This window comes from Drosophila subpulchrella, unplaced genomic scaffold (genome assembly GCF_014743375.2).
Source record: "Drosophila subpulchrella strain 33 F10 #4 breed RU33 unplaced genomic scaffold, RU_Dsub_v1.1 Primary Assembly Seq72, whole genome shotgun sequence".
Taxonomy (NCBI): Eukaryota; Metazoa; Arthropoda; class Insecta; order Diptera; family Drosophilidae; genus Drosophila; species Drosophila subpulchrella.
The window spans coordinates 66,188-78,644 of NW_023665708.1; the positions used below are offsets into that span (position 1 = coordinate 66,188).

General features: G+C 40.3%; 1 pseudogene; it reads right to left on the minus strand.

Moving 5' to 3' along the window:
• Positions 1 to 5,100: 5,100 nt before the first annotated feature.
• The window catches only part of LOC119562610, a 46,711-nt pseudogene continuing 39,354 nt past the window's right edge, over positions 5,101 to 12,457 (minus strand).

A 12,457-nucleotide genomic window follows, 5' to 3' on the forward strand; every position in this document is an offset into this window, starting at 1 on the left:
CATTACAATCAGTTACGATTGTGAACTTTATGCCTAACACATAGACACGCCACTTGACTAGAGCTCCAATAATAGCCAGTACTTCTAGTTCATACGAATCGTATTTTTCCTCGAATGGTGATGTTTTTCGGCTCATGTATTGGACTGTCTACGGGGTCCTTCTGCAGTAAGACTGCGCCAAAACCGTACTTGGACGCGTCTGTGTGGATTTCCGTTTGTAAGTTAGGATTATACAACTTTAGGACTGGTTCGCTAATAAGAGCAGTCTTCAGCTTTTCAAACGCAAATTGTTGTTTCTCTCCAAATTCATACTTGGAAACGCCTCTCAGTAAATCCGACAAGGGCCTGGCAATGGATGCGTACCCGTTTATGAACTTTCGGAAGTAAGAAGTCAGACCAAGGAATCGCTGAATCGCTTTTTTTGTCATGTGGTGTGGGAAACTCTTTCACATCTTGAACCTTTTCTGGACCTGGGGTTATGGTTCCAATTTGAATGATGTATCCTTGGAACTGTACTTTACTGTGAAATATTTGGCACTTACTCCAGTTGATACGTAAACCGTTCCGAGAAGCAACCTGCAAGACATCTTTCAACTTAGCAAGTCCTTCTTCAAAGTCTTGACTGGGTATGATTACATCGTCCATATACACAACGACAACATTAGTGGCGATGAGCTCCCTTAGAACTGCCATGATGAATCTTGTGAAAACCGCAGGTGAGTTTGATATGCCAAATGGTACATAAAGGAATTCAAATTGTCCAGATTGGGTAACAAATGATGTATATTTTCGAGAGCCTGGTTCAATCGGAACGCGGAAGAAGCCGTTTGTTAGATCCAAAGTAGTGAATATCTTGGACCCTTGCAGCTTGTCTAGCACGGTCTCCATATGAGCCATCGGAAAATTGTCTCGAATAAGTTTCTCATTTAGTTTTCGGTAGTTACAGCACAGTCTCTTCTTTCCGTTTTTCTTGGACATCAAAACTACCGGCGATGCGTATTCTGAGGTACTTGGTTGGATGATTTTCTCTGCAAGCCAGTCCTGGACCTGATCGTCAACTGTTTTCTGGTCACAGACAGGTAAACGACGTGAAAGCTGATAGACAGGCATTTCATCCTTCAAAATGATTTTCATTTGTACCGGAGCATTTGCGTTGCGCTCGAGTGCATACTCTTCAATCAAACTTTTGGCCGCAGACTGCTGTGACTGATTTAAATGGGATAAGTCAACATGATCCGAAACTGATGCCTGTTCTGCACACATGCCCTTAAAGTCTTGCAGAAGCTCGGATCCGAAATTGATATGTTTATCTTCGTTACTTTTGGATTCATTCCGTCGCATAAACTCAGTGCCTTCTTTTGTAACTTTCATGTCCATAATATCCAGAATAGTTCTGCCCAACCACGTGAAACTCCACCTTCATGTGCATGTTGTCTATTTCAACAGGAATGACAATGCTCCCAAAAATTAGAACTTGACTCTCGCCTATTCCCGTCAAACACTTTTCTTTTCCGGTAAGAATTTCGTTGCCCAGCTTGAGAAAAATGTTCCTGCGCACTAGGCATAGATCTGAGCCTGTGTCGACGAGTCCTTTGAATTGAGCGCAGGAAGATTTGATAAGTTTTAGTTCAAGGCCGGAAGCCGTAAACTCGCTTTTTGGCTTAGTAACTGCGTTCTCCACGTGAATGGCATTAGCATTGCTCTCCTGTTTTACCTCAACCTCGACTTTGCACTGTGCAGCACGATGACCTGGCTGTCCGCACCGATAACAATTATTGTTATCCTTCTTCTTGCAATCTTTCTTTAAATGGGACGGATTCCCGCACTTAAAGCATTTACGTAAAAACTCGTGTTTTGAGTCGAAGCTTTTGGATCCTTCTGCCTCAGCTACACGCGCTTAATTTTTGTAGGGCATTTTGTATGAGCCGCGAACCTTCTTGTATACTTCAATCTGCTCCTTCAAATCCCTTATGGTTTTCGCCTGATACAACATTATTTTGTTTGCCTTAGCATCTGGAACTCCCTTCACAAAATACTCTATCAAACTCTCTTCGTCTAGGTTAACTGGCTTGGCTATTTCCATCAAAGCATACAAATATTTCTGAAGTGTCTCTCCTTTTCTCTGTGCACGTTGACCTAGCTTGCAATGAACCTCAGCAGATGATATTTTAACAGCAAATTCGCCACGTAATGCTGCCTTTAGAGAATTTCAGTTGCGAATGTTAACCTGACTGCGAATGAACGATTTTGCAGTCCCACTGAGCAACTGCTTAGAATAAATGAATAGTTGAAGCTGACTCCACTGCACATTCAAAGCACATTCCTCCAACTCCTGGATCCACTTATCTATATCTGGACTTCCTGTACCTGCAAGACTTGAAACCCTGCCTTCTATATCTTTAAGTGTAAACAAAGAACGGCTTATAGGCGCTGCCTGCACTGGACAATCGAGAGCGGTAGCTACAGATTCTACTCCATCCGAGTCGTTGCTATCATCATCGTCCTGAATACCAAAGTGAGCCAGGAGTCGATCCTGTAAAACGTGCTTTCTACCGGCTGTGGGTAAATTAAGTTCTAGTAGCTTTGCGCGCAAACCGTCGCATCGCATTAACATTATCTCGTCGAGTTGCATTTTGAGATGAAATTTCCTTAAAATGTATTGATATTAGCTTAACAGTAACAAAAAGATTATATGATTATAAATATAGATTATATGAATAACTTTTCAGTTAATGACAAATTTTGGTTTTATACATACAGTCTACTTTTACTGCTTGTGACCGACTTTCAATTTGATTTGGTCAGCTTTCTGATTACCACCCCTTTCGATGCACTGCTTCTCAAGACTGCTTGCCTGCCAATTGGATTTTCTTCTTGACTATTCAACTTGAAAAGTTCTTGCCGTTGCTTGTCCGCTGACGTCGTTGCCTTCCACCAAGATCTGCTACTCCAGACTCAGTGCTGCTCTTCTTGGAAATCTTGCCCTCCAGATTCCGTCAACCCGCCTTTGCTCCAAAGCCCGCTAACTTGCTCCGCTCGCCTCTGTCTATCGCTGCTCTCAACGCCTTCCACAGATCAGCCTCTGCAAGTTACCAGTTCACCGTGACTGGCCGGATCTCAGACCGACGCTCTGGGGATCTATGATGCACTACCTCCTGGATTTTAGTCGCTATTGGCTCCAAGCGTTTCCCTTGCGTGTTTTCACACACATCTGCCGAATTCTGGTTTTTGTCGTCGTATTTTTTGAACACACTGTAGTTGTGTTTGTTAAAACGCACTTCTGCACTCTAATGTTTGGGTCAAATACCGGACGAGCCCCCAAATTGTGGGAATCGTTAGATTCACAATATTTTATTGGGATAAAGTTTAAACATAGAAGTGCTTAGATTAATTTTACAAAGGACTTTCAATGTCACATGAATTTTATTGTTGTCTTCACGAACGCTAAACAACGGCTCCCCGCTCACTCGTGTAGGTATCGGCAGCATTAAAAGAATCGAGTACTTTATCGAGGATTTCAGATTGCGAACTGATTAAGAGTTGCCATATAACTTAACCCGCTTCGAGTGTGCCGTGTAATAAGCCCGCCAGATTCAAATCCTACATACATACTATAAATGGTATAAGAACTGCAGGTGTTCCTTGAGGTACTAAATGAGCAAATATATGTTGTGTATGATTAATTCATCCATATAATATAAAACATATTCATAAAGCTAAAAATAAAGATAAAGTTAAAGTTTAATGACTTGTTCTTGTAAAAATATATGGGAATAGACCTATAAAATTATTAAATAGAATTAATATAAATAATGAAATAAAAATAAATGTAGATCCATTATGACCTGAAGGTCCTAGTAAAGTTTTGAATTCCTTATGAAGTGTTAATAAAATAGAATTTCAAAAAATATTATATCGAGAAGGTATTAATCAATAAATTGAAGGAATTATTAAAAGTCCTAAGAATGTTCTTAATCATTAGATGATAAATTAAAAATAGCTTAAGGGTCAAATACAGAAAATAAATTTGTTATCATTTTCAATTTATTGAATTTAAATTAATATTTTTTAATTCATTTGATTTAGGGGTAGCTGGAATATAAGCATAATTATTAATAGAACAAAATAAAATAAATGTGATAGAAAAAATAATGAATAATAACAGTCATCTAATTGGGGCTATTTGTGGGTTTAAAAAATATTAATAATTTAATAATTTTAGTTTGACATACTAATGTTATATTTTTAAATAATTTTTTTTTCATTAGAAGTAAGTGCTAATTTACTATAAAGTGGTTTAAGAGACCAGTACTTGCTTTCAGTCATCTAATGAAGAATTATTACTAGAAATTCATTTAATAAAATAATTTACAGGAACACTTTCAATAACAATTGGTATAATTCTATGATTAGCTCCACAAATTTCTGAACATTGACCGTAAAATAAACCTGACCGGTTAATAAAAAAATTAGTTTGGTTTAAACGACCTGGAGTTCCAGCAACCTTTACACCTAAAGCTGAGACTGTTCAAGAATGAATTTCATTGGCAGCTGTTACTAAAATTCGAATTTGTGAGTTTATAGGTAAAACAATTCGATTATCAACGTCTAGTAATCGAAATCCATCAGTTGCTAATTTATTTGTAGGAATTAGGTATGAGTCAAATTCAATATTATTAAAATATGAATATTCATAACTTCAGTATCATTGATGACCAATTCTTTTTAAAGTTACTGAAGGTTCATTAATTTCATCTAATAAATATAGTAAACGTAAAGAAGGAAGAGCAATAAATAATAAAATAATTGCTGGTAAGATAGTTCAAATTATTTCGATTAATTGTCCGTGTAAAAGAAATCGATTTTCATAGTTATTAAAAAATAATATAAATATTAAATATCCAACTAATACATTAATTATTACTAAAATTAATAATGCGTGATCATGGAAAAAAAATTAATTGTTCCATTAAAGGAGAAGCTCTATCTTGTTAACCTAAATTAGCTCATGTAGACATTAATTTTCTAATAAAAGTAAAATACTTTAAATATGGAGCTTAAGTCCATTGCACTAATCTGCCATATTAAAAATTAATTTGTTTAAAGTGATAATTCAGAATAGCTTTGTTCAGCTGGTGGAGTGTTTTGGTATCATTCAATAGATGAATTTAATTGAATTGGGTAAATTACTTGTCGTTGGGAAACTAAACTTTCTCAAATGATATAAAAAAAGAATAAAATACCCAATAATGAAATAAAAGACCCAATAGTTGAGACTACGTTTCAAGTTGCTTAAGCATCAGGGTAATCTGAATAACGTCGAGGTATTCCAGCTAGTCATAAAAAGTGTTGAATGAAAAATGTCAAATTTACACCAATAAATATAAATAAATAAAAACACCTCTTAACGAGGTAAAAAGTAGTGGCGAACGCGCCTTTAACAAAAATTTCTGATATCAACAATTGTGACGATAAAATTCGATAAAATAAATAGACTTATTAAATTTATGATTTCGGCCCGCAACAGTAAATATTTATTTACCTACACGTAAATTTTATGTTGTAGCCTGCCGAATACATAAATTTAATATAGTTTATTTATTTTATCGAATGTAATATCATTTTTCGTCTCAATTGTTGATATCAGAAATTTTTGTTAAAGGCGCGTTCGCTACTACTTTTTACCTCGCTAAGAGGTGTTTTTATTTGATATCAGAAGCTTTTTTTGCTCAAGAGTTTAAGTACCCCAATACCATGACTAGGAGTCGTCCCCATATGGCTTGGCTATTGAAAAACCAAACACACAGATTCGACTTCTAATCTTAGCTGACCGCCACCTTAAATTAGGCAAAACAAGTTTTATCGCTTCAATTACCTATTTTAAAAGAACATGTTTGGAATCTCAAGGGCTGTATAGTTTCAGATTGCAAGAGATATCTGTCGTTTCTTACATTTCCGCCGAACTAGCGGGTTTTTCCAAAGTGGTAGAACAAATAGATCAAGTTTCCTATTTCGATTAGCTTTATGCAAGTAAAGGACGCTAAAACCATAACATTTCCGTTTGAAAGAAATCCAATAGGAATATTTTTCATCAAATTGGTTTTTTCTTGTGTATTCCAATAAATATGAAATATTTCGTATACGGACCTGAAACGAGTTGCCCTTTGTATCGCTTAATATCTTCCAAATGGTAATTTTTGGGGCAAAACGTGTTATAGATCAAAAGATAAGGAATCTCAAGGGCTATATGATATGAAATTTAAAAGGAAATCGTTCGACTCAATTTTGAGAAAATAGTCAAAAAGTGGTTTTAAAAAATAACTTTTTGTCATAACTCTAAATCTATTATCAGACAATTTTACTATCTGAAGAGTATTTTCAGAGATATATAGCACGTTTCTGTTGCATTAGTTGTTTAGATACTACAAGGTGAGTTCCAAAGTAAACAGGACTTCTTGAATCTAGCGCCCTCTAGTGGCTCCATCTATATGTCAACTGGTGCGTTAGAATCTGCTATCGTTTATCGACTTCCAGTAAAAATTTCATGACATTTAATCTATTGGAAGTGAGGTTATTGCGTTTTAAGTGTCAGTATGTTTTTGTCATCGGTGCGAAAATGAGCTTCGAACAAAGAGCCAACATTAAATTTTGTTTTAAAATTGATAAAACTTTTACCGACACGTTTCAATTGATGAAACAAGTTTATGGCGATGATTGCCTATCTCGTAGCAGAGTGCACGAGTGGTTTCAACGTTTTCAAAGAGGTGGACACATATGACGGACGAGCCGAAGCCCAAAAAATCGCGCCTGGAGAAGCCAAAAGTGAAGGCAATGCTGATTTGTTTTTATGATTCCAAGGGTATTGTCCTCAAAGAATTTGTTCCACCCGGCCAAAACGTTAATGCGGTATTCTACCTTGGAGTTTTGAAGCGTTTGGTGCGCCGTATTCGACGTCTTCGGCCCGAATATCGCGAAGATGGAAGTTGGCGTTTGTTGCACGATAATGCGCCGTCTCATCGATCGACGCATGTGTCCGACTATTTGACCGAAAATCACATTTTAACCATCAACCACTCCCCGTATTCACCTGATATGGCACCGTGCGACTTCTACCTTTTCGGAAAAATGCATTTGCCGATAAAAGGAAAGCGTTATGCAGACATAGAGGCCATTCAAAAGGCTTGCACCGCCATACTGGCGGCCATACCGGGCAACGAGCTAAAACACTCGTTCGACTATTTTGAATAAAATAAATTGATTTTGACGAAAAAACTATTTGTCCTGTCTTTTTTTTAAAAGTCCTGATTACTTTGGAACTTACCTTGTATAAGCATTTTAAATCTGGCTTTTTTTTTCCGCTAAGCTAGCGGGTTTTTTCAAAAGTCGTGGAACAAACGTTTTCTATTTCAAGCTACTTAACACACCCATAGGGTTTCCGAAACACTAAAACTAAGATGGGATGCATACAAACCCACAAACAAAGGGACAAACATTTTCATTTTGGGAAGAAGAAGAAAATCTTGTTTATTGAATTACTTTTGAACGGGACCTCGGATTTCAACAAATAAGGTGTCATTCGACGCGTATTCTAAGTAAGAATAAAACTAGCAAAACAGTTTTTCTCCCCACCGTATCCAGCAGTTCCAATTTTCATATTTTTTCCTTTTACACTTTCACCGCTTTTTCTCCCAAACAAATATATATTTCGAAGGTCTTCGTATGCAATCTTCTTAGTTTTTGCGATACCTTTCGATTGGTGATCACTCGTTACGATCGGACCATAATGGCAGATTTTCAATTCTGCGGTTATATATACAAGTAGTAGTTAGTTGTCTTCGCACGCTCTCTTGCGCGCTTCGTCGCTACGTGTACTGCCGTCCATAGTGATAATAAATTGACTTTTTAAGTAAATAAAGGGTATCAATGAATAAATCCTGTTATAATAGCAAATACAGCTCCTATAGATAAAACATAATGAAAATGAGCTTCTACATAATAAGTGTCATGTAAAATAATATCAACTGATGAATTAACTAATACTACTCCGGTTAAACCCCCTACTGTAAATAAAACAAGGAAGAACGCTATGGTCGAGTACCTCGACTATCAGATACCCGTTACTCGGCTAAAGGGACCAAAGGGAAATGGAGATAAGCAAGCAGCAAAGCGAGACTAAAATGCGCCACCTACCGGCGGTAGACAAATTTAAGTGTTATGGTCGTTAGAGTGGTCGTGGAAAATTTTGTGGGCGCCACAGGCTTGGGCGGTTTGTGGGCGTCAGATTGGGCGTGGGATATTCGCGTAACAAACTTGCGCTGTGTACAAGGCTACGTAATCTAAATCTGAGATCCCAATTCTCTAGCTTTTATAGTTTCCGAGATATCCACGTTCATATTTACGATTTTTTGAAGTTTGTGGGCGGTTTGTGGGCGTTAAAGTGGGCGGTGCAAACTTGTTTGGGGTCAATCGCTGGTAATCGCTGGAAGCTATGCAAATTGGTCTGACTTTTATTCTATGTTTACCACGATCATAGATAGTCATCTGGACCTCACCAACGTAGAAAAGCTGCAGCATCTACGATCATGCCTGATGGACGCAGCGTTGGAAACTATTCGCTCATTGGAAATTTCGGATGGCAACTACGCAATTGCCTTAGATTTGCTTCAAAATAGATTTGATAATCGACGTTTGGTTTTTCAGGCAGACATTACTGAGATCCTGGGACTTAAGGCGGTGCAGAGTGGATCCGTCTCGACACTTCGGGAGCTGTCAGATAAATTCAACGCTCATATTCGTGCTTTTAAAGGACTGGGCACGACGGACCAAATCGCAGGATGCCTCATCGTCCAAGTCCTGTTCCAAAGGTTGGATCCGGCAAGTCAGGCAAAGTGGGAAGAGCGTTTAGAGGACCCTGCCTTTGTCAATTTAATTCCTACGTGGGAGTCAATAGCATCATTTCTGGAGCAGCGATGCAGGACGTTGGAGACTATGGATTTCGCCATGGCAAACTATGCGCCGGGCAATCAGGTGGGAAGTAACAGAATACCCAATGCGCGTAGATCAGCATTTGTTGCCTCGAATGCTAACCCTTGGATTTGTATATTCTGTAATGATGCTGGGCACTCCATTTCTTATTGTCAGAATTTTAAAATCCTGTCTCCTGCGAATAGGCTTCAAGAAGCGAAACGGCTCGGTCTCTGCATAAATTGTCTTAAGGTTGGTCATCAAGTTCGGCAATGAAACTCCAGTAGTTGTCGTGCATGCGGATCTAAGTACCACACCCTGCTTCACCTGGGAAAATCACCTTTCTTTTCTTTACAAGAAGGGGCACAGCTTCAAGAAGCACTTCCCTCTGCCTCACCCTCAGCACTGCCTTCCATTTCGACTGCTCTTATTGCACAGGAGCTTAGTAATGATATAGTGCTCTTAGCAACGGCTATCGTTTTAGTAATAAACCGTTCCGGGGTTTTCGTTCCCTGTCGAGCTCTACTCGATTCGGGCTCCCAACTGCATCTTATAACGTCCCAATTCGCAAATCAGCTTCAAGTAAAGAAAATAAAGTCTTCAGCCTCTGTAACTGGAATAGGAGATTCCAGTTTTGTGACGGATGGTCACTCGGTCAATATTACGATTCAGTCCCGAACTTCCGGATACTCGGCCAGCATTACCTCGGTGATTGCTCCGAACACAACAGAGCGACAGCCTAGCTTCAACGCCGACATTGGCAGCTGGAACATACCCAAAAATATACAGTTAGCTGACCCAAGGTTTTATGCTCCCCAGCGGGTGGATCTTTTAATCGGAGCCAGCCTCTTTATCGAGATGTTGTGCGTTGGCCAAATCAAGCTCCCACCTGGATTACCCCTAATTCAAAAGGCGCGTCTGGGTTGGGTTGTTTCTGGAGGTTATGGCCTTTCCAATGGCTCGTCCTTAATGTCGTCTCAAGATGTACTTCTCGCTAGTAGAGAGAATAGTTTCGATCGGTTAGATGATCTTCTTCGGCGATTTTGGGAAGTGGGAAGCTGCGCCGAGCCAATTATACGCGCTACTAAGGAAGAATTGGACTGTGAAGCACACTTCGTAAGACATGTCGTTCGTTTGCCAGCTGGTGATTATTCAGTTCGGCTGCCCGACAAGTTCAATCTAGATCTTTTGGGAGAGTCCTACCAGCAAGCTTATCGAAGATTCTTGTCCCTAGAGCGAAAGTTGAATCGTCAGCCAGCCTTGAAGGCTCAATACGCTGCATTCATAAAGGAATACCTCGATCTAGGACATATGTCATCAGTTTCTGCCGCTGACATCGGGCTGTGCCGATACTTCTTGCCTCATCATTGCGTCATAAAGGAAGATAGCTCCACTACAAAGCTTCGCGTAGTTTTTGATGGATCGGCGACCAGTTCCTCAGGCTATCCTCTCAACGATGTTCTTATGGCAGGCCCTGTTATTCAGCCTAAGCTGTTCCAGATTCTTCTACGGTTTCGTTCACACCCAGTAGCAATCACAGGAGACCTTTGCAAAATGTACCGTTGTGTTAGGGCTCAGCCTGAGGACAGCCATTTGCAATGCATTTTGTGGAGGGATTCCCCCCAGGATCAATTGCGGGTGTTTAAGCTAGACACCGTTACTTATGGCACGAAGCCAGCATCATTTCTGGCTGTGCGAGCTATGCATCAGTTGGCAGCAGACGAGCATACAGCGTTTCCGCTTGGGGCTGAGGTCCTTCGTCGCGATTTTTATGTGGATGATTTGATATCTGGAGCCAAGTCCAAGGAAGAGGCAGTCATCATTATGGATCAGGCATCAAAACTTCTATCCAAGGGAAAATTTAAGCTTAGAAAGTGGTGCTCAAATGTGTCGGCTGTTTTGGATGATGTTGCAGACAAGGATAAGGAGTCCTATTTGAAGTTTGATGATGGCACTGATTTTGCAAAAACCTTAGGTCTCGCTTGGGATCCAGTTTCTGACCAACTATTGTTTTCCTTTTCGGTCTTACAGTCAACCTCAAGCCCCTGCAGGCGATCTGTCCTGTCTGCAATAGCGCGATCTTACGATCCTCTCGGGTTGGTTGGACCTGTGATCACAAAATCGAAAATTTTCCTTCAACAACTGTCCAAGGAGAAGTTATCCTGGGATGAAAGCCTTCCGGAGTCACAAAATACGGAATGGAGTGCTATATGTACGAGTTTTGGGCAGATTAGGCATGCGTCATTCCCTCGGCTGGTTCGTTCTCCAAACTCTGAGAGTGAAATTCATGGATTTTGTGATGCCAGCATAGAAGCATATGGTGCCTGTGTCTACATCGTTTGCAACGGTCGATCTCAATTACTTTGCTCAAAGTCAAGGGTAGCCCCCTTGAAAACACTCACTGTGGCCAAGCTGGAGCTGTGTGGGGCGGAACTCCTGTCTATGCTCATCGCAGAAGTGGCTGGGACGAGTGCATTTGATGGAAAGTTTTACTACTGGAGCGACTCTGCTGTTGAGCTTTCATGGATCCGAGATGAGCCGTCCAGATTCAATATTTTTGTAGCGAACCGAGTAGCTGCCATTCAAGAGCTAACTGAGTCAGTGGAGTGGCGATATGGTCCAACTTCTTTAAATCCAGCTGACATTCTCTCCCGAGGTGCTTTTCCTGCTGAGCTCAACGAGTCTCCTCTCTGGGCACACGGACCAAAATTCCTCTGTGGCTCCAAAGCTGACTGGCCTACCCCAATCACTGCTGAAAAGCCAACTCTTGAGGTTCGCCGGAGGATTCTACAAACAAAATCTCCATACGAAGACATAGTGGCCAGTTCAAAGTTTGCCAATTCCTTTGCGGCCCTTCAAAGAATTTTCGGATACGTCTATAAGTTTAGTAATCGCATCCGGCGCCCTACGCTCACGGTGTCTGACCTTCAAGGCGGTACTCTGCTGTTGCTTCGTCTTGTCCAGCGCTCACAGTTATGGGATGACATCAAATCATTGCAGTCAAGGGGAATGGTGCACTCCTCTAGCTCGCTCGCATCTCTTTCGCCATTCATTGACCAATTTGGGCTTCTTAGAGTGGATGGCCGGCTAAGGAATTCTTCTCTGGATTTTAACGGGCGTCATCCAATTATATTACCACGGAGTCATTCGGTCCCTATTGCCATTATTACTCACTTTCATGAACGCAATCTGCACACTGGGCCACGGGCGCTACTCGGCATAATTCGATCCCAATATTGACCTATTGGGGGGAGGAAGACGGTGATGAAGGCGGTCAACAAGTGCATTAGATGCTTTCGAATGAAGCCTCGAGTAGTGGAGCATGTAATGGCGGACCTTCGAAAGGAACGACTTGATGGATCTCATGCTTTCGAAGTCACTGGCATTGATTTTTGCGTAAAATGTAACGTTTGTGTCGAAGGCTATTCATCTGGAGTTGGTAAAGGATCTCTCTACGGTATCGTTTCTACATGGCCTCAAACGATTTATATGC